Below are 24,587 nucleotides of genomic sequence, written 5' to 3'. Positions count from 1 at the left end.
CACATTAAATCTTGACTAGTCCTATCTTTGCCAGAAGTAGGCCTATTCCTTACCCTGTTAGTATCAAGCAATATTTATTAAAACTTCAATAATTTTCTATAATTTACTTTGGATCATATTTAACTTTAAATTAAATCAATGATTTTTACGAAAAGTAGATTACTAATTCCTCTCTTACCTCTTTCGAAATACATTCCAATTGTCGTTCTACCCGTTGAAAAACAGCACTTTCAATCATTTATTTTGCATGAAGCTGAACTCTGGGTGATCTGAAAAAGTAAGTTTTATATATTCAAAATTATACACCGACAACCTTACAAACTATAGACATTCCCAATCTGCCCAGTCTCACGCATTCCCAATCCGGCAAGTGGCACGCATTCACATCACAATCTGACAAATTGCACACTCACATCACAATCTGACAAATTGCACACATTCACATCACAATCTGACAAGTTCTACACATTCACATCACAATCTGACAAGTTCTACACATTCACATCACAATCTGACAAGTTCTACACATTCACATCACAATCTGACAAGTTCTACACATTCACATCACAATCTGACAAGTTCTACACATTCACATCACAATCTGACAAATTGCACGCATTCACATCACAATCTGACAAATTGCACACATTCACATCACAATCTGACAAGTTCTACACATTCACATCACAATCTGACAAGTTCTACACATTCACATCACAATCTGACAAGTTCTACACATTCACATCACAATCTGACAAATTGCACGCATTCACATCACAATCTGACAAATTGCACGCATTCACATCACAATCTGACAAGTTCCACACATTCACATCACAATCTGATAAGTTCCACACATTCACATCACAATCTGACAAGTTCCACACATTCACATCACAGTCTGACAAATTGCACACATTCACATCACAATCTGACAAATTGCACGCATTCACATCACAATCTGACAAATTGCACGCATTCACATCACAATCTGACAAATTGCACACATTCACATCACAATCTGACAAGTTCCACACATTCACATCACAATCTGACAAGTTCCACACATTCACATCACAATCTGACAAGTTCCACACATTCACATCACAATCTGACAAGTTCCACACATTCACATCACAATCTGACAAATTGCACACATTCACATCACAATCTGACAAGTTCCACACATTCACATCACAATCTGACAAGTTCCACACATTCACATCACAATCTGACAAATTGCACACATTCACATCACAATCTGACAAGTTCCACACATTCACATCACAATCTGACAAGTTCCACACATTCACATCACAATCTGACAAATTGCACACATTCACATCACAATCTGACAAATTGCACACATTCACATCACAATCTGACAAATTGCACACATTCACATCACAATCTGACAAATTGCACACATTCACATCACAATCTGACAAATTGCACACATTCACATCACAATCTGACAAGTTCTACACATTCACATCACAATCCGACAAGTTCCACACATTCGCTATCCGACAAGTTGCGCACATTCACTATCTTAAAAGTTATATATATTAACAACCTTAAGCACATCGAAATCTTTCCTTGAGTGACAGGTAAATCTCTTTAACGGCTCAAAATCAAGAATTAAAAAGAAAACTTCAATCTACAATATACAACAACAACAAATGCAGCCGTTTCTATTCCTCTGCAATACAACGGCCTCAGACAAGTCCTTATTCAGGTCCGTGGTTCGGCCAGTTTTCATCACCACGGTTGCCAGCGTGGATTGGTAATGGTAGGGACTTTTAGTAAATGTTTCACCAAGTCACTTTTTTTCATTCTATCCATATTTGATTTCCCTATAACTCAAAAGTTACGGCCAAGTAACCTAAAAATTATATAAGTTTTGACATTTTTCACCAGAATTGACTTCTCCCAATTTTATATAAGGCCAAATACTAATTCCTAAATTAAACTTCAATTTTCATATTTTAAAAGTTTAATTTGAACTGACATTTTTCAAAAGACATTTTTCAAAATTGCTATATCTGCATAGTAATCATGAAGCTAAAAGGTCGGGTAAAATTTTGTCCACCTACCCGTTCTGAAGGTCTTGAATTTGCTGGTCAATACGCAAGTAGATATTCTTTTAATCAATTTTCTCCATTTCAGTTGGATGAAATCTTCCTTTAAAAAAACCAAATTCTTGGTACGTATGCATCGAGTTGATCGTTCAAGCTTCGGCACCTCATTAAGTATGGTCCAAGGTATGGTCATTAAGAACCTGGAAAAGAAAATTCATTAATGTGTGCAAATATCTCGGCCATTAATAGAATTGATATTCATTTTAAGGCTATTACCCACGAGAATGTGCTAATCATTTTCATGTTTACCAAGAATTTTTTTAAAGTGAAAACAGCATTATTAAAATACTATTGATATAACTTCCGCCGAATATATCCCAATAAATTATTTTAAAGAATCACTAATTACTTACCCACTTAAAAGTGCATGACTAAAACATGGTAAAACCTACTTTTGCATTAAGTTGCCGAAATAATTCACAAAATTTAAAAATTTACATGGGCAAATTTTATATTTATTAACCTAAACACTAAGGACATTGTATTTGTTGCCACCCATCTCAGAATCTGCACCGTGTTGGAATATTCTCATTTGGCGCTGCGCAATGTGAAGATTCCCAGATCGCGCGACCAAGTTGGAACCGTATTTTGGTTGTGAAACAGATTCACGTAAATACGCCGACTGACTCGTTTACCTTATATGGCAATAGGTGTATTAACAGTATTAGGTTATATGGGGTGATCTCGTCGTCGTATATGCAGTGATCAGGCCATTATGTAAAGTCATGTCATTATGTGTGTTTAATTTGTTTCCAAGGCGTGTTAGTTATTGTAGTATGGAATTGCCACCCCTATCTGTCAAGTGTGTTTAGGCCGCTTAAAATTGTTGAATGTCAGCCTCTAATTCACAAACAATGGGAAGGGTGTTGTAGTTAATTAACTAAAATAATTTTTTATGCATTTGATATTTTTTAAACAGTTTATGTTAATTTTATAATGATTCAAAGCACCTTTAACACTATCAATTGTCATAAATTACAAATAATTTTTTGTTGCAATAATAACCACATCTTGATGTTGGGAAGTCAAGAAAGGATATACAATCAGCAGTCATATGTTCGCGGTGTAGATCCAAGTTTGATTTTGCCAGTGAATAATCTAGTTTTACTTTTAGGGTTTAAATTGTCACAGTCAAATCAAAGAATGATTTAGAAAGTTTGGCAAATTACTTAGTTATTCCTAGAGTAGATAATAAGTACTTAACTGGCAATTGAACACTTGTTAGCAACTTGGCAGAAGGTCGTGACAGCACACTGACTGACAAGCACTTGACGTTAATGTCGTCTGCTTGTGCTTTATATAGGCGTCAACACCCGCAGGAACCCAACACTGCATTCCAACTTTGCCGCACAAAGTAAGAATTCTAACATCGCGCAACCCGATTCGGAATCGGCGCAGATTCACACATAGCGCGGAACCCATTAATTCCAATTCCATACCAATGGCACTTATTGCAATAAATTAAAAAAAAAAAAAAATTAAACATACTAATTGTATGTGAAGTCTCATGTTTTTCAGTATAAAAATTAAACTATTTACTAATTTCAGTAACTCATCTGCGTCTAAGAAGATATCACGCCAAGCAATCAAGTCAAATGCAATAAAAATTCGCCAGTTAAGCAAATACCTCGGAAATTTAAGTCCGGAAAAATAAAGTAAACATCGTCACGCAACCAAAATCTACCCCAAAAGCAAAAGATAATTGTTAAAAGCGAAGTTTGAAAAATAGATTTAATACGTATATACCTAAGACACTTCAGTGTTACTGAAGCAAAAAATGTTCTTTCTTAAATAATATGACTGAAATCGAAGTAATGTAGATTATCAAAATTATAACATTTTACGGAAGAGCTAAAGAAATTTAAAACCAAAAACTAAGTTCCATTTGTAGGAAAAAAAAAATAAATTGTAAAACTTAAAACGGTAAATAGGATACTTTGATTTCTAGCCTAATAAATGGACCATATATTTTTCCTATCCAAAATCTTGACCATGATTATTGGAGTAAACCACCTTATGTAAAGAATCACGGAGGACTCGTGGGAAACCGGGGTTTTAGAGTGGAAGGAAATGCTCAAAACGAGTGATTTGCAGCAAAAATATTGGCAAAAAATGCAAAAGATAACCAGTTGAAAAAAATTTAGTTCGTGTAAGTGTCTGGAAATAAAGTCTAAGATTCGCTTTACTCCTAATGGATTTGGCTCCCCCGTGGAATGCTTTGCTAAAAAATTAACCTTCACAAGTGTGCACCTAATGTCACTAAACCTGTAAAAGTGTGTAACCAAACTCACTAAACCTCCATGGCGTCTAACCAAGGTCACCAAACCTTCACAAGTGTCTAACCAGTCACTAAACTTTCATCAGTGTGTAACTGATATTCACAACGGTGTGTGTAACTGATATTCACAACTGTGTGTGTAACTGATATTCACAACTGTGTGTAACAAATTCACTAGACTTTCTTCGGTGTGTAACAAATTCACAGCCTTCAGTGGGTACCCAAAATTCGCTCACATCTTCACAAGTGTAACCAAATTCATTAAACCTTCCGTAACCAAAGTCACTAAACATTCACAAGTGAGTACCCAAATTCACCAAACCTTCACAAGTGAGTACCCAAATTCACCAAACCTTCACAAGTGAGTACCCAAATTCACCAAACCTTCACAAGTGAGTACCCAAATTCACCAAACCTTCACAAGTGAGTTCCAAAAGTCACCAAACCTTCACAAGTGAGTACCAAAAGTCACCAAACCTTCACAAGTGAGTACCAAAAGTCACCAAACCTTCACAAGTGAGTACCAAAAGTCACCAAACCTTCACAAGTGAGTACCAAAAGTCACAAAACCTTCACAAGTGAGTACCAAAAGTCACAAAACCTTCACAAGTGAGTACCAAAAGTCACAAAACCTTCACAAGTGAGTACCAAAAGTCACAAAACCTTCACAAGTGAGTACCAAAAGTCACAAAACCTTCACAAGTGAGTACCAAAAGTCACAAAACCTTCACAAGTGAGTACCAAAAGTCACAAAACCTTCACAAGTGAGTACCAAAAGTAACTAAACCTTCACAAGTGCTCAACCAAAGTCAGCAAACCTTCACAAGTGAGTACCCAAAGTCACCAAACCTTCACAAGTACCAAAACTCACCAAACATTCACGAGTACCCAAAGTCACCAAACCTTCACGAGTACCAAAAGTCACCAAACCTTCACAAGTGAGTACCCAAATTCACCAAACCTTCACAAGTGAGTACCCAAATTCACCAAACCTTCACAAGTGAGTTCCAAAAGTCACCAAACCTTCACAAGTGAGTACCAAAAGTCACCAAACCTTCACAAGTGAGTACCAAAAGTCACCAAACATTCACAAGTGAGTACCCAAATTCACCAAACCTTCACAAGTGAGTACCCAAATTCACCAAACCTTCACAAGTGAGTACCCAAATTCACCAAACCTTCACAAGTGAGTTCCAAAAGTCACCAAACCTTCACAAGTGAGTTCCAAAAGTCACCAAACCTTCACAAGTGAGTACCAAAAGTCACCAAACCTTCACAAGTGAGTACCAAAAGTCACCAAACCTTCACAAGTGAGTACCAAAAGTCACCAAACCTTCACAAGTGAGTACCAAAAGTCACCAAACCTTCACAAGTGAGTACCAAAAGTCACAAAACCTTCACAAGTGAGTACCAAAAGTCACAAAACCTTCACAAGTGAGTACCAAAAGTCACAAAACCTTCACAAGTGAGTACCAAAAGTCACAAAACCTTCACAAGTGAGTACCAAAAGTAACTAAACCTTCACAAGTGCTCAACCAAAGTCAGCAAACCTTCACAAGTGAGTACCCAAAGTCACCAAACCTTCACAAGTACCAAAACTCACCAAACATTCACGAGTACCCAAAGTCACCAAACCTTCACGAGTACCAAAAGTCACCAAACCTTCACATGTGTATAACCAAAGTAACTAAACCTTCACAAGTGTACAACCAAAGTAATTAAACCTTCACAAGAGCATAACCAAAGTAATTAAACATTCACAAGTGTATAACCAAAGTCAGCAAACCTTCACAAGTGTATAACCAAAGTAACTAAACCTTCACAAGTGTACAACCAAAGTAATTAAACCTTCACAAGTGTATAACCAAAGTCAGCAAACCTTCACAAGTGTATAACCAAAGTCAGCAAACCTTCACAAGTGTATAACCAAAGTCAGCAAACCTTCACAAGTGTATAACCAAAGTCAGCAAACCTTCACAAGTGATCAACCAAATTCAGCAAACCTTCACAAGTGATCAACCAAATTCAGCAAACCTTCACAAGTGATCAACCAAAGTCAGTAAACCTTCACAAGTGCGTAACCATAGTCAGTAAACCTTCACAAGCGTGTAACCAAGGTCACTAAACCTACACAAGGATGTAACCAGTCACTAAACCTTAAAGTAGTGAACCAAATTCACTAAAATAGTGAACCAAATTCACTAAACCTTTACAAGTGTGAAATCAATTCAATAAGCCTTTACAAGTGTAAAACCAGATTCACTAAACCCCAAGTGTTTAACCAAGATAACCTTCACAAGTGTGTAACCAAATTCACTAAACCTTCACACATGTTAAAGTTCACTAAACCATCACAAGTGTGTAACCAAATTATTAACCTTCACAAAAGTTAATACCCAAATTCATTAAACCTTCACAAGTTCGTAACCAAATTCATTAAACCTTCACAAGTTCGTAACCAAACTCATTAAACCTAAACAAGTTCGTAAACAAATTCACTTAGCCTTCACAAGTTCGTAACCAAATTCACTAAACCTTAAGCTCGTAACCAAATTCACTAAATCTTCACAAGTACATAACCAAATTTACTAAACCTTCACAAATGCATAACCAAATTCACTAAACCTTCACAAGTGCGTAACCAACTTCACTAAACCATCACAACTATGTAACCAAATTCACTAAATATTCAAATGTGTAACCAAATTCACTAAATATTCACAAATGTGTAACCAAATTCACCAAACATTCACAGTAAAACCAAAGTAACTAAACCTTCACAAGTGTATAACCAAAGTAACAATCTTCACAAGTGTATAACCAAAGTAACTAAATCTTCACATGTAATTCACTAAATATTCACAGATGTGTAACCAAAGTCACTAAACCTCCACTAGTGTATAACCAAAGTCACTAAATATTCATAAGTGTATAACCAAAGCAACAATCTTCACAAGTGTAGAACCAAAGTAACTAAATCTCCACAAGTGTATAACCAAAGTAACAAACTTCACAAGTGTATAACCAAAGTAACAAACTTCACAAGTGTATAACCAAAGTAACAAACTTCACAAGTGTATAACCAAAGTAACAAACTTCACAAGTGTATAACCAAAGTAACAAACTTCACAAGTGTATAACCAAAGTAACAAACTTCACAAGTGTATAACCAAAGTAACAATCTTTACAAGTGTATAACCAAAGTAACAATCTTTACAAGTGTATAACCAAAGTAACTAAATCTTCACAAGTGTATAACCAAAGTTACTAAATATCCGTGGGTAACCACATTCACTGAACTTTCACAAGTAACCAAATTCATTAAACCTTCAAAGTATAAAGAAATTCACGAAACCAAATTCACTAAACCTTCACAAGTGTGAAACCTCATTCACTAAACCTTCACAAGTGTGAAACCTCATTCACTAAACCTTCACAAGTGTGAAACCAAATTCACTAAGCCTTCACAAGTGTGAAACCAAATTCACTAAGCCTTCAAAAGTGTAAAACCGCATTCAGTAAACCTTCACAAGTGTGAAACCAAATTCACTAAACCTTCACAAGTGTGAAACCAAATTCACTAAACCTTCACAAGTGCGAAACCAAATTCACTAAATCTTCACAAGTGCGAAACCAAATTCACTAAATCTTCACAAGTGCGAAACCAAATTCACTAAACCTTCACAAGTGCGAAACCAAATTCACTAAACCTTCACAAGTGCGAAACCAAATTCACTAAACCTTCACAGGAGTGAAAAAAAATTTCACTAAACCTTCACAAGTGTGAAACCAAATTCACTAAACCTTCACTAAACCTTCAGAAGTGTGACACCAAATTCACTAAACCTTCACAAGCATGAAACCAAATTCACTAAAACTTCACAAGTGTGAAACCAAATTCACTAAACCTTCACAAGTGTGAACACAAATTCACTAAACCTTCACGAGTGTGAAACCATATTCACTAAACCTTCATAAATGCATAACCAAATTGACTAAACCTTCATTAAGTGCGTAACCAAATTTACTAGACCTTTTTAAGTGCATAACTAAATTTAATAAACCTTAAGTGTGTAACCAAGTTCACTAAACCTCCACACGAGTGAAACCAAATTCGTTAAACCTTCACAAGTGCATACCCAAATTCATTAAACTTATACATGTGAAACCAAATTCACTAAACCTTCACAGATGTGAAACCAAATTCACTAAACTTTCACATATGTGAAACCAAATTTACTAAACCTTAACAAGAGGGAAACCATATTCACTAAACCTTCACAAGTGGGAAACCAAATTCACTAAACCTTCATAAGTGGGAAACCAAATTCACTAAACCTTCACAAGTTCGTAACCAAATTCACTAAACCTTCACAAGAGCGAAACCAAATTCACTAAACCTTCACAAGAGCGAAACCAAATTCACTAAACCTTCACAAGAGCAAAACCAAATTCACTAAACCTTCACAAGAGCGAAACCAAATTCACTAAACCTTCACAAGAGCGAAACCAAATTCACTAAACCTTCACAAGTGTGAAACCAAATTCACTGAACCTTCACTAAACCTTCACAAGTGTGACACCAAATTCACTAAACCTTCACAAGCATAAAACCAAATTCACTAAACCTTCACAAGTGTGAAACCAAATTCACTAAACCTTCACAAGCGTGAAACCAAATTCACTAAACCTTCATAAATGCATAACCAAATTCACTAAACCTTCATAAATGCATAACCAAATTGACTAAACCTTCATAAATGCATAACCAAATTGACTAAACCTTCATTAAGTGCGTAACCAAATTTACTAGACATTTTCAAGTGCATAACTAAATTTAATAAACCTTCAGTGTGTAACCAAGTTCACTAAACCTCCACAAGTGTGAAACCAAATTCATTAAACCTTCACAAGTGCATACCCAAATTCATTAAACTTATACATGGGAAACCAAATTCACTAAACCTTCACTAGTGTAACCAAATTCACTAAACCTTCACAAGTGTGAAACCAAATTCATTAAACCTTCAGAAGTGTGAAACCAAATTGATTAAACCTTCAGAAGTGTGAAACCAAATTCACTAAACCTTCACAAGTGCGAAACCAAATTCACTAAACCTAAACAAGAGTGAAACAAAATTCACTAAACCTTCACAAGTGTGAAACCAAATTCACTAAACCTTCACAAGTGTGAAACCAAATTCACTAAACCTAAACAATCATGAAACCAAATTCACTAAACCTTCACAAGTGTGAAACCAAATTCACTAAACCTTCATAAATGCATAACCAAATTGACTAAACCTTCATTAAGTGCGTAACCAAATTTACTAGACCTTTTTAAGTGCATAACTAAATTTAATAAACTTTAAGTGTGTAACCAAGCTCACTAAACCTCCACAAGAGTGAAACCAAATTCATTAAACCTTCACAAGTGCATACCCAAATTCATTAAACTTATACATGTGAAACCAAATTCACTAAACCTTCACTAGTGTAACCAAATTCACTAAACCTTCACAAGTGTAACCAAATTCACTAAACCTTCACAAGTGTGAAACCAAATTCACTAAACTTTCACAGATGTGAAACCATATTTACTAAACATTCACAGATGTGAAACAAAATTTACTAAACCTTCACAAGTGGGAAACCAAATTCACTAAACCTTCACAAGTGGGAAACCAAATTCACTAAACCTTCACAAGAGCAAAACCAAATTCACTAAACCTTCACAAGAGTGAAACAAAATTCACTAAACCTTCACAAGTGTGAAACCAAATTCACTAAACCTTCACTAAACCTTCACAAGTGTGACACCAACTTCACTAAACCTTCACAAGCATGAAACCAAATTCACTAAACCTTCACAAGTGTGAAACCAAATTCACTAAACCTTCATTAAGTGCATAACCAAATTTACTAGACCTTTTTAAGTGCATAACTAAATTTAATGAACCTTAAGTGTGTAACCAAGTTCACTAAACCTCCACAAGTGTGAAACCAAATTCATTAAACCTTCACAAGTGCATACCCAAATTCATTAAACTTATACATGTGAAACCAAATTCACTAAACCTTCACTAGTGTAACCAAATTCACTAAACCTTCACTAGTGTAACCAAATTCACTAAACCTTCACTAGTGTAACCAAATTAATTAAACCTTCAGAAGTGTGAAACCAAATTCACTAAACCTTCAAAAGGTTGAAACCAAATTCACTAAACCTTCACTAGTGTAACCAAATTCACTAAACCTTCACTAGTGTAACCAAATTAATTAAACCTTCAGAAGTGTGAAACCAAATTCACTAAACCTTCAAAAGGTTGAAACCAAATTTACTAAACCTTCACTAGTGTAAAACCGAATTTACTAAACTTGCACAAATATGAAACCAAATTCACTAAACTTTCACAAATGTGAAACCAAATTCATTAAACTTTCTCAAATGTAAAACCAAATTCATTAAACTTTCACAATGTGAAACCAAATTCACTAAACCTTCACAAATTGGAAACCAAATTTACTAAACTTACACAGATATGAAACCAAATTCACTAAACTTTCACAAATGTAAAACCAAATTCACTAAACTTTCACAAATGTGAAACCAAATTCACTAAACTTTCACAAATGTGAAACCAAATTCACTAAACTTTCACAAATGTGAAACCAAATTCACTAAGCTTTCACAAATGTGAAACCAAATTCACTAAGCTTTCACAAATGTGAAACCAAATTCACTAAGCTTTCACAAATGTGAAACCAAATTCACTATACTTTCACAAATGTGAAACCAAATTCACTTTACTTTCACAAATGTGAAACCAAATTCACTATACTTTCACAAATGTGAAACCAAATTCACTATACTTTCACAAATGTGAAACCAAATTCACTATACTTTCACAAATGTGAAACTAAATTCACTATACTTTCACAAATGTGAAACCAAATTCACTATACTTTCACAAATGTGAAACCAAATTAAACTTTCACAATGTGAAACCAAATTCACTAAACCTCCACAAGTGGGAAACCAAATTCACTAAACCTCCACAAGTGCGAAACCAAATTCACTAAACTTATACATGTGAAACCAAATTCACTAAACTTTCACTAGTTTAACCAAATTCACTAAACTTTCACAAATGTGAAACCAAATTCACTATACTTTCACAAATGTGAAACCAAATTCACTACTTTCACAAATGTGAAACCAAATTAAACTTTCACAATGTGAAACCAAATTCACTAAACCTCCACAAGTGTGAAACCAAATTCACTAAACCTTCACAAGTGAGAAACCAAATTCACTAAACCTTCACAAGTGTGAAACCAAATTCACTAAACCTTCACAAGTGTGAAACCAAATTTACTAAACTTATACAAATATAATACCAAATTCATTAAACTTTCTCAAATGTAAAACCAAATTCACTAAACCTTCACAAGTTGGAAACCAAATTTACTAAACTTACACAAATGTGAAACCAAATTCACTAAACTTACACAAATGTGAAACCAAATTCACTAAACTTTCACAAATGTGAAACCAAATTCACTAGACTTTCACAAGTGTGAAACCAAATTCACTTAACTTTCACAAGTGTGAAACCAAATTCACTTAACTTTCACAAGTGTGAAACCAAATTCACTTAACTTTCACAAATGTGAAACCAAAGTCACTTAACTTTCACAAATGTGAAACCAAAGTCACTTAACTTTCACAAATGTGAAACCAAATTCATTAAACTTTCACAAATGTGAAACCAAATTCATTAAACTCAAAAATGTGAAACCAAATTCACTAAACTTTCACAAATGTGAAACCAAATTCACTTAACTTTCACAAATATGAAACCAAATTCACTTAACTTTCACAAATGTGAAACCAAATTTATTAACTTTCACAATGTGAAACCAAATCCACTAAACCTCCACAGTGGGAAACCAAATTCACTAAACCTCCACAAGTGGGAAATCAAATAAACTAAACCTCCACAAGTGGGAAATCAAATTCACTAAACCTCCACAAGTGGGAAATCAAATTCACTAAACCTCCACAAGTGGGAAATCAAATTCACTAAACCTCCACAAGTGGGAAACCAAATTTACTAAACCTCCACAAGTGGGAAACCAAATTCACTAAACTTTAAGTGTATATAACCAAATACACCTAACCTTCACAAGTGGGAAACCAAATTCACTAAACCTTCACAAGTGCAAAACCAAATTCACTAAACCTTCACAAGTGTGGAACCAAATTCACTATACCTTCACTAAACCATCACAAGTGTGACACCAAATTCACTAAACCTTCACAAGCCTGAAACCAAATTCACTAAACCTTCAGAAGTGTGAAACCAAATTCACTAAACCTTCACAAGTGTGGAACCAAATTCACTAAACCTTCACAAGTGTGAAACCAAATTCACTAAACCTTCACAAGTGTATACCCAAATTCATTAAACTTATGCATGTGAAACCAAATTCACTAAAACTTCACTAGTATAACCAAATTCATTAAACCTTCACAAGTGTGACACCAAATTGATTAAACCTTCACAAGTGTGAAACCAAATTGATGATACCTTCAGAAGTGTAACCAAATTCACTAAACTTAATTAAGTGTAACCAAATTCACTAAACTTAATTAAGTGTAACCAAATTCACTAAACTTAATTAAGTGTAACTAAATTCACAACCTTCACAAGTGTGAAACCAATGTCACTAAACCTTCACTAAAAGAAGCCAATGTCACTAAACATTCACTAGTGTGAAACCTATGTCACTAAACCTTCACTAGAGCACTAAACCTTCACTAGTGTGAAACCTGTCACTAAACCTTCACTAGTGTGAAGCCTATGTCACTAAACCTTCACTAGTGTGAAGCCTATGTCACTAAACCTTCACTAGTGTGAAGCCTATGTCACTAAACCTTCACTAGTGTGAAGCCTATGTCACTAAACCTTCACTAGTGTGAAGCCTATGTCACTAAACCTTCACTAGTGTGAAGCCTATGTCACTAAACCTTCACTAGTGTGAAGCCTATGTCACTAAGCCTTCACTAGTGTGAAGCCTATGTCACTAAACCTTCACTTATGTGAAGCCTATGTCACTAAACCTTCACTCGTGTGAAGCCTATTTCACTAAACCTTCACTCGTGTGAAGCCTATTTCACTAAACCTTCACTCGTGTGAAGCCTATTTCACTAAACCTCCACTCGTGTGAAGCCTATTTCACTAAACCTTCACTCGTGTGAAGCCTATTTCACTAAACCTTCACTCATGTGAAGCCTATGTCACTAAACCTTCACTCGTGTGAAGCCTATGTCACTAAACCTTCACTCATGTGAAGCCTATGTCACTAAACCTTCACTCATGTGAAGCCTATGTCACTAAACCTTCACTCGTGTGAAGCCTATTTCACTAAACCTTTACTCATGTGAAGCCTATGTCACTAAACCTTCACTCGTGTGAAGCCTATGTCACTAAACCTTCACTCGTGTGAAGCCTATTTCACTAAACCTTTACTCATGTGAAGCCTATGTCACTAAACCTTCACTCATGTGAAGCCTATGTCACTAAACCTTCACTCATGTGAAGCCTATGTCACTAAACCTTCACTCGTGTGAAGCCTATGTCACTAAACCTTCACTCATGTGAAGCCTATGTCACTAAACCTTCACTCATGTGAAGCCTATGTCACTAAACCTTCACTCGTGTGAAGCCTATTTCACTAAACCTTTACTCGTGTGAAGCCTATGTCACTAAACCTTCACTCGTGTGAAGCCTATGTCACTAAACCTTCACTCGTGTGAAGCCTATTTCACTAAACCTTTACTCATGTGAAGCCTATGTCACTAAACCTTCACTCGTGTGAAGCATATGTCACTAAACCTTCACTCATGTGAAGCCTATTTCACTAAACCTTCACTCATGTGAAGCCTATGTCACTAAACCTTCACTCGTGTGAAGCCTATTTCACTAAACCTTTACTCATGTGAAGCCTATGTCACTAAACCTTCACTCGTGTGAAGCCTATGTCACTAAACCTTCACTAGTGTGAAGCCTATGTCACTAAACTATCACATGTGCATAACGAAATCCCTAAACCTTAAGATGTGTAACAAAATTCGCTAAACCTTTACATTTGAGTAACCATAATTCACTAATTCGCATTTGTCTAACCAGCCAAAATCAAAGATTAAAAATCTCAAAACAGTTGCACAAGAAAACATACCTCAATCGTTACATTTTTATTCTTTTATCAAATAGAAATATGCTATTAATTCACAATAGCCCAAAATAACCACCAAACCAAAGAAAACACTGACGCAAACATTTCGATAAATTAATACCTAAATACATGAAACATTTCCCAATCGCTATCTTGTGTTTTATGCATTTCTGACCATTATTGGGGCAAACCACAGTTTTTGGACCCCTAACAATTATGGTGCCCACAATGGGAAACCGGTGATTTTTATGGTGGGGACATGCCAAAAACGAGTGATTTGCAGCAACAATTATTAGAAATGCAAAATAAACAACCTGTCTGAAAAATGTGGTTCAACTCAGTGGCTGAATAACTTTGATTCACTTAACGTAATGGTTTTTGCTCCGCTATGTATCGCTTTTCTCGCAAAATTAACATTACACTATCACTGCTATGCTCTGGAAATTGGTACATTTTGATCTGCGCTCGCAAACCCCGTGGGTCATTATTTCGGGAATGTATTTTCAAGTTTATGGTTTATGCTCCACCGTAGCTCCCTGCACTAAAAATTAACTTTACATCACTGTTTTGGTAGGAGGTACATGTTGAGCTGTGCTCGCAAGCCCCGTCATTTCAGGGTTTTTTTTTTTTTTTTTTTTTTTTTTTTTTTGGCTTTCACATGAGCAACAATAGTTATGGAGAGCGTTTTCATCAACTAAAAAACCTACATTTTAAAAAGATTGCATTTCCCTCTGAAATGTCTATGTAATGGTGGTGTAGCTGAAACTGAAGGGGAGGGTGAAAAAATGGCTGTTATAGAATATTCGGGAACACTTGCATAAATATTTTTTAACATAATTGGTTAAAAATACAGGTAATGATTACGCCATACAAAAACAGAATAGCTGGCAAAAGCGAATGCACGGAACATTTTCAATAACTTCCCATCAGTCTCCCAGATCTAATCAATGGAATTAGGGTAAGAATTAACCCTCACATTTTAATCGACCAGTGACGCAAGTTATGCCTCTGCCAGAAAATGACCAAACTAGACAGCAGTTATGTATTTCTTATGGCAAATACCAGTTTCGCTATTAATTTTAACAAATTTCAAACACTAAATTACTACAAAAGAACACCAGTTTTAAAAGATGTCCAATAGATCTCACTTCCAAAAATCCTCTCTATGGCAGCCAACAATTAGGAATGGCATGAAAAATTTCCTGGTTCATGCTCTCCCGAGTTAGGCCCCACAACGAATGTTACTGAATTTCACGGATATGCCAGTCTTCAAAAGAGAAAACTAATTTTATAATGAAAAGCAAAATTTTATTGCTTTGTACCTGTAATTAATCAACCAGAAATCTAAAAGTAAAGCCAAGTTAGGCAGTCGAAGAATACTTGAAAAATGCATACGAGAACATTCATTTGTACAATAAAAGGACAAACCCTTTTACAAGTATTGATGACTCGCAAACGTAAGTATGAGGAACGGCGTGAAAAGTACGGAATTCGGATAGTTTGACACAGCGATATCAGAGAAGACATTTGCAACACCAATACTTTAACAAGTTATAATACTTGTAATATGGGAACGAAACACAACAAAATAAATAATTTTAAAGTAAACTTACATATAATATCCACGATTGACGTTCACATCCTCAGCTCCACGAAATAAATGGCCCAGAACAATCTGAAGGTTCAGAATGTTGAACTTTGAACAGCAAGGAAACGGAAGTTCATATTCTGTCGTCCTTGGGTGACAGGTGACTCCATCTGTACTTGGTTTTCATGGCCATTATTGCTTATGCAAATCTTAACTTTTTTTTTTCTTTTTTACAGAATTGTCCATTGGAAACCCTTTTATTGATACCGAAGAACACAGTTTTATTAAAATAACAGTAAAATTTTACTGCCAATTATATTGCTAAGTTTTTCTGTTCCTTGCCTAGGACAAAAGATTATCCAATTTTTGGTATTTTCAACATTCTTTTATGAATAGCAGGATAACACTAATTGCACATGTTTCCTACATAGACTCGCACATTTCCTTCTTATACTAAATTCCTATAATGCCTCGATCAAATAGACAGAAGTACTAGCCTACGCGAAAAACTAAGCAGTATTCTTAACATACTAGAAAATAGGCATTTCATGGAAACTTGATCATATAAATCAATTATCTTTATATGGAATCACTCTGAAAATAAAAATCTATTTGAAAATTTTGTTCCTACCGGAACTATAAATTTACTCTCTCTCTCTCTCTCTCTCTCTCTCTCTCTCTCTCTCTCTCTCTCTCTCTCTCTCTCTCTCTCTCTCTCTCTCTCTCTCTCTCTCTCTCTCGGTGATGTGGGCAGGATGAGAGGGGTTCCTCGTATATCTGACGACTAATTATTCAACTTCTAAAATTTGAACAGTACATGCACGACTCGCAAATTGTGTTATTTTAAAATAGTCTTTGCTTTAAAATCTGTTACGTTCTCTTTGAATATGAAGGAACCGTTTGCTATTGAGCATGAACTGACATTAATGAGTGAGCGTCGATGTTCTGAGCTCATGTATAACCATTCACATGAACAATTCAACAATTGAACAATCATTAAAACTTCACAATTTAGCTACACTAGTTTGTCATCTCTCTAGGAACAAGACACTTGGGTAGGATACAAGATACACTTGGTAGGAACAAGAAGTGGTAAAATTAGAGTTATGGAAAGATTTTCCGTACTTGAATAATAATACCTAAGAGGTATGTGTAGAATACAAACTACACTGGCACCGAATTTTAGATAATTTAGCTGTGGAGGATTTTAGTATATTGGTATTTGTTTAGGCCTACAGGACCTCGCTCTCCATTTACTGCCAAATTGCGTAAAACCATTTTTCCCCTATTACTTTTTCATAATCTAAAACTATTCACTATGTGGGAGATAAGTTAAAATTTTAGAAAACTATAGAATTATATATATATATATATATATATATATATATATATATATATATATATATATATGGTATACTAATATATATAACTTATCAAGCAGAAGTTCGTGATGCCAGCGTACATTTGATATATATTCAAAATATATACTAAAAATAGAGTAATTACTCAAAAGTGTCCATAAAATATACAATTCATAAATAGTGACACTTTTGAGCAATTACTCCGTTTTTGATTTAGTATATATTTAGAATAGGCTATATATCAGATTTTCGCTGGCATCACGAACTTCTATTTGGTTGACAGTTGACTATATTGACGATGTCAGTTCCAGGTCATTTAGTGAGGAAACCAGGCTAGTTTTTTTTTTACAATCCAATAGTTTTTTTTATATAATCTTATATTTTTAACTTGTTTCCCATGTGACAAATTGTTTTAAATTATGATAAAAAGTAATAGATGGAAACAATAGCTTGGCATAATAAGGCAGTATATGGAGAGCGTGGTCTTGTAAACAAATACTAATATATTTGCTTAATCAGTATTAACACTATATTGCAACTAAACCGATGATAGACAAATTTCAAATTTGAAAACAAATTTCATCGCATTAGTGAACAAACTAAATAAGTTACCCTTAGATAGAATACTCATGAATGAAAACGACTCATCCATGTTTAAAGAAAACGAAACTAGTTTTATAAACGTAAACTACTTACAAATTATGCAATTTAAGAGGTATTCGTTTACTGTTTAATTGTTGGAAGTTAGCCACATTAGACTCTAGAGATAAGATGAAATGTTATTTATTAAAACACTGTTGTCCTAATGGGAACTATAATAAAACCAAGAAATACATGCACGTGGGTATTGCATCAGTGAATACATACACACGAAATTGGTAGGGTCACGTCGAGTAGAATTCTTGAAGGTGCCTGTGAAAAAAAAATATCTAGTCTCGTAAGCGTAAGTACAGGAGTAAATGCGCATTTATCTGAAAATTTCTAGTATGCAACAAGGTATGTACACACGAACGAACAGGAGCGAATACGACCGTTTCACAAAATGTCAACAAACAAATGAAAAATGTCACAACTCACAGGCGTTTTTGATGTAGATAATTTAGTAATTTTCCATGGTTTTATTATGAGTACCCCTAAAAATAATGGATGGAGAAGAAAAGGTTTGCCCTGCCATTATTAACCGTTTTTTCAGTATATTTCCACACCCTAAACACTCGGTTCCCATTGGATTTATTAGGGAATATGTCTCACTAACCATTTATTATCTCAAAAATAAATTTTAGAAGAAAATTGGAGTTTTCTAATTGAAAAAAAAAATATTAGAAAATATAGTCCTAGCCGGAACTATAACGAACCCCATAATCTCATGTCATTATGAATAGCAATTCTATCATTTGTTTGAATCATGTATAACATATAAATGATAAAAAAACTCACTTTAGTTAATCCATTATCTTTAATTTTAAAGAAGTTAATTTCATCTCTATATATCTTGAATAGCTTCATAAGACACTCATGGAAAGTCATATCTATTCTTCCTTGTCGATGTTGTATGGGAATATATATATATATATATATATATATATATATATATATATATATATATATATATATATATATATATATATATATATATACATATATATATATATATATATATATATATATACTTAAATACATAAGAAGCAATTCGTAATTAGATCATTTAACCTGTAGGCGTACACAAGTGGCGGAAATCCATTAAATTGCACTATGAAGTTCAAGTTAAAAGTGACTGGGTAGGCTATTAAGCTAGAAGCAAAGAGCCAGAAACAGAGGTTAAGTTAAAAACTAAAAACAAATAAAGATTAGTTAGGGACAGAAGGCTGATTGATTATTAGATATCTGGCATCATAACAACAATGGTAATGGATGACAAAACATTTAGTTAGTGATTATCATATACTTCTTATTCAAAACAGTAATTATATCTTAATAAATAAACTAGTCTCCACAAGAAACTTAAAAAGGCAATCCACATTATGTTCAGGTCCCAAAAATTTTTATCGAATGTAGATGAGTCATTACTATCCTTGTAATTATCAAAGTGGTGCAATCTCTCGGTCAAGCAACTTGGACACTCACTTGATATAAGCTTCATAGTTAATGACACCAAACAATCTTTACAGAATGACTTATGCTCTCTACTCATCAAAATGTTTATCCATTAATCTGGTGTGACTAATTCTCATTCAGCACACCACCACTTATTTTGACCTTGTCATATCAAAACATGTCCATTTTCTGATTTTCCAACTCCCATTAAAAGTCCCAAGTTTCTCAAAGTAGCATACAGACTGAATTATGGGGTACATACCTTTTGCTGGTACTATTAAGTTATTTCTTATAGCCTACATAAATCATGAACTACCTCCTTTACCACTGAGACCACTTTTTTTTTTTTAATTCCCTTGATACCTACATGAGCAGGCATCCAACAAAATTTAATCTTCTTACCTCTTTTTCCAGGTAGATATAGCCATTCAACTTACTGACATTCATGGAACAATGCTACTCTAAGGACACTGCCTGGTAGAACACCCTCTACTTGATTATGAATTAATGAGAATATATTCCTTACTCTAACTTTAAATTGATGGTTATTCAGAAAAGATTTAACACATATCAAAAGTTCCCCTCTTTGTCCAATTTCATGAATGGTTCGAAGAATACCGTATCTCTAGGTAGTATTGTAAGCTTCTATTCTTGCGAAACATCAGTGCAGCCAAACTGTGAGGGGTTAATATGTTCTTTTAGTTCAAGAACCTATACCAATCATACTTTCACCATCTTTTCTATCAATTTAGATATACAAGATGTTGATACAATTGGCCAATACTGTACTTGGTCATGAGTTAGCAATCTTTTCCAAGTTTCAAAGAGGCTATGATCATTGAACAGGTGATATAAATTCCAGTAGCCGAATCATTATATGCAGACAAGGCTGACAAAATCTCTTTCATGATAAAAGGCAAATTATATCATTCTACTTGTATAGCTCCAAAATCGAGAGGGCAATTCTCTTCTAGAATACGTTGTTGGTAATACTGTACATAGATGTAGAATTTTCTAGAGATTTTTTAAGAACAATCTGTAAATGCTTTACTTGCATTCTGTGGATTTGGCAACATTTGACCTTTACATTCAGTTTCAGTTGATTGTGAAGGTATATGTTTCCCACTAATCTTTCTTATTTTTGTCCAGACTTCCATTAAGATAGTCTTCCAATTAATTTTGGATATAAAGTTTACCCAAGACTGTCACTTAGCCTGTTTGATTTGGTATCTAAATTTGACTCCTGCTTTCTTATAACAAATCAAGTGGTAATTACAAGGATGATGCCAATATCGAGTAATTGCAACTCTCATAGCTTTAAGAATTATTTGACATTGATTACTATGGTTGTGCAATCAGAAGGGTACAAAAAATACGAAGGACCTAACAGGTAAAATGGAAAAACAAGGAATGGCCATATTTAAATATCTTACTAGTACAGTACAGATTGTAAGCATAACCACTCTTTTTTCCAAAGAGGAGAGCAAAACTATTATTTCTATAAGCCAGACATAGCCAGAAATGTCCAACCTAGAAGCCATATGTAATGAGATCAAAATTGTCAGCGTTTTGAAAAAATGACATCACATGATCTGTTGAGGAAATGCTTGAAAGGTCGTGCGTAAAATATAGACAAGTCTTTCAATGCTGAAGTATGGACTAGGTGCCAAATGTGAGGCTGCATGGAAAGGATACTGCAACCTGTTCTTATCATGTCAGCATGCAGAACGCGAACAAATAAATGGTTGTTGCTGGTTCACTTTGGCCATTCATAAAGGACATCAGAAAAGGACTTGAAAACTATAAAAATGAAAGAAAAGAAAATCTTTTTTTACTTCTACACCAACAGAGAATATGGTTAGTGAAAGAAAAGGATAGGATTACAAGCTATTATTATTATTACCAGGTAAGCTATAAACATAGCTGGAAAAGCAAGATGCTATAAGCCCAAGGGCTCCAACAGGGAAAAATAGCCCAGTGAGGAAAGGAAACAAGGAAATAAATAAACTAAAAGAATAAACAATCAAAATGAAATATTTTAAGTGCAGTAACAATATTAAATCAAATCCTTCAAATATAAACTAAAAACACTTAAAGAGGAATAGAAATATGATAGAACAGCATGCCTGAGTGTACCCTCAAGCAAGAGATCTCTAATCCAAGATAGTGGAAGGCCCTGGTACAGAGGCTATGACACTACCCAAGACCAGAAAAATGTTATTTTTATTAATAAAATAAATTTTTGAATATACTTACCCGATAATCATGTAGCTGTCAACTCCGTTGCCCGACAGAATTCTATGGAGGGATACGCCAGCTATCACAATACTAGAAGGGGGTGTATTTACCAGCGCCACCTGTGGCCAGGTACTCAAGTACTTCTTGTTGACACCTCCTCAATTATTCCTCGGTCCACTGGTTCTCTATGGGGAGGAAGGGAGGGTCGATTAAATCATGATTATCGGGTAAGTATATTCAAAAATTTATTTTATTAATAAAAATAACATTTTTCAATATTAAACTTACCCGATAATCATGTAGCTGATTCACACCCAGGGGGGTGGGTGAAAACCAGTGTACAAGATTAAAGGATAGCTAAGTATCCCATATTTCATATAATCAGTTATCCACAATAACAATGAAATAATAAGTACCTGGTAAGGAAGTCGACTTGAACCGTTACTCTGCCTTTAATAAGATCGTCTTCCTTACTGAGCGCAGCGTTCCTCTTGGGAGGCTGAATCAACTCAAAGGTGCTAAAGTATACAGGGCTGCAACCCATACTAAAGGACCTCATCACAACCTTTAACCTTGGCGCTTCTCAAGAAAGAATTGACCACCCGCCAAATCAACAAGGATGTGGAAGGCTTCTTAGCCGACCGTACAACCCATAAAAAGTATTCAAGAGAAAGGTTAAAAAGTTATGGGATTATGGGAATGTAGTGGCTGAGCCCTCGCCTACTACTGCATTCGTTGCTACGAATAGACCCAGGGTGTAGCAGTACTCGTAAAGAGACTGGACATCTTTGAGATAGAATGATGCGAACACTGACTTGTTTCTCCAATAGGTTGCATCCATAACACTCTGCAGAGAACGGTTCTGTTTGAAGGCCACTGAAGTAGCCACAGCTCTCACTTCATGTGTCCTTACCTTCAGCAAAGCAAGGTCTTCTTCCTTCAGATGAGAATTTGCTTCTCTAATCAGAAGCCTGATGTAGTAAGAAACTGAGTTCTTAGACATTGGTAGAGAAGGCTTCTTGATAGCACACCATAAGGCTTCTGATTGTCCTCGTAATGGTTTTGACCTTTAGATAGTACTTAAGAGCTCTAACTGGGCAAAGTACTCTCTCCAGTTCGTTCCCCACCATGTTGGACAGGCTTGGGATCTCGAACGACTTAGGCCAAGGACGGGAAGGAAGCTCGTTTTTAGCCAAAAAACCGAGCTGTAAGGAACATGTAGCCGTTTCAGATGTGAAACCTATGTTCCTGCTGAAGGCGTGGATCTCACTTACTCTTTTACCTGTTGCTAAGCACACGAGGAAAAGAGTTTTTTAATGTGAGGTCCTTAAAAGAGGCTGATTGGAGCGGTTCAAATCCTGATGACATTAGGAACCTTAGGACCACGTCTAGATTCCAGCCTGGAGTGGACAACCGACGTTCCTTTGAGGTCTCAAAAGACCTAAGGAGGTCCTGTAGATCTTTGTTGGAGGAAAGATCCAAGCCTCTGTGGCAGAAAACCGCTGCCAACAAACTTCTGTAACCCTTGATCGTAGGAGCTGATAGGGAGCTTACGTTCCTTAGATGTAACAGGAAGTCAGTAATCTGGGTTACATTGGTACTGGCTGAGGAAAACTGCATTGGCCTTGCACCAGCTTCGGAAGACTTCCCATAAAGACTGATAGACTCTGAGAGTGGATGTCGTCCTTGCTCTGGCAATCGCTCTGGCTGCCTCCTTCGAAAAGCCTCTAGCTCTTGAGAGTCTTTCGATAGTCTGAAGGCAGTCAGACGAAGAGCGTGGAGGTTGGGAGTACCTTCTTTACGTGAGGTTGACGCAGAAGGTCCACTCTAGGAGGAAGAGTCCTGGGAACGTCGACCAGCCATTGCAGTACCTCAGTGAAACATTCTCTCGCGGGCCAGAGGGGAGCAACCAACGTCAGCCGTGTCCCTTTGTGAGAGGCGAACTTCTGAAGTACCCTGTTGACAATCTTGAACGGCGGGAATGCATACAGGTTGAGATGGGACCAATCCAGCAGAAAGGCATCCACGCGAACTGCTGCTGGGTCTGGAATCGGAGAACAATACAAGAGGAGCCTCTTGGTCATCGAGGTAGCGAATAGATCTATGGTTGGCTGATCCCACAGGGCCCAAAGTCTGCTGCAAACATTCTTGTGAAGGGTCCACTCTGTGGGGAAGACCTGACCCTTCCGGCTGAGGCGATCTGCCATGACATTCATATCGCCCTGAATGAGCCTCGTTACCAGCGTGAGCTTTCGATCTTTTGACCAAATGAGGAGGTCCCTTGCGATCTCGAACAACTTCCTCGAATGAGTCCCTCCCTGCTTGGAGATGTAAGCCAAGGCTGTGGTGTAGTCGGAGTTCACCTCCACCACCTTGTTAAGCTGGAGGGACTTGAAGTTTATCAAGGCCAAATGAACTGCCAACAACTCCTTGCAATAGATGTGAAGTGTCCTTTGCTCCTGATTCCATGTTCCCGAGCATTCCTGTCCGTCCAGTGTCGCACCCCAGCCCGTGTCCGATGCGTCCGAGAAGAGACGGTGGTCGGAGGACTGAACAGCCAATGGTAGACCTTCCTTGAGAAGAATGCTGTTCTTCCACCACGTTAGAGTAGACCTCATCTCTTCGGAAACAGGAACTGAGCCCGT

The 24,587-nt window shown here is 35.8% G+C and overlaps 1 long non-coding RNA gene across 1 annotated transcript; it reads right to left on the bottom strand.

The window, feature by feature from the left end:
• Positions 1 to 179: 179 nt before the first annotated feature.
• On the bottom strand, positions 180 to 16,359 carry LOC137616166 (uncharacterized). The gene is made up of 3 exons (XR_011039305.1): positions 16,275 to 16,359; positions 2,097 to 2,281; positions 180 to 269 (listed from the first exon to the last, which is right to left on the bottom strand). It is a non-coding gene; the product is annotated as an uncharacterized lncRNA (long non-coding RNA).
• Positions 16,360 to 24,587: the final 8,228 nt, after the last annotated feature.

Source organism: Palaemon carinicauda, chromosome 22 (genome assembly GCF_036898095.1).
Source record: "Palaemon carinicauda isolate YSFRI2023 chromosome 22, ASM3689809v2, whole genome shotgun sequence".
Classification (NCBI taxonomy): domain Eukaryota; kingdom Metazoa; phylum Arthropoda; class Malacostraca; order Decapoda; family Palaemonidae; genus Palaemon; species Palaemon carinicauda.
The sequence above is the reverse complement of the archived record's forward strand: the minus strand, read 5'-3'. Positions and strand labels throughout refer to the sequence as shown.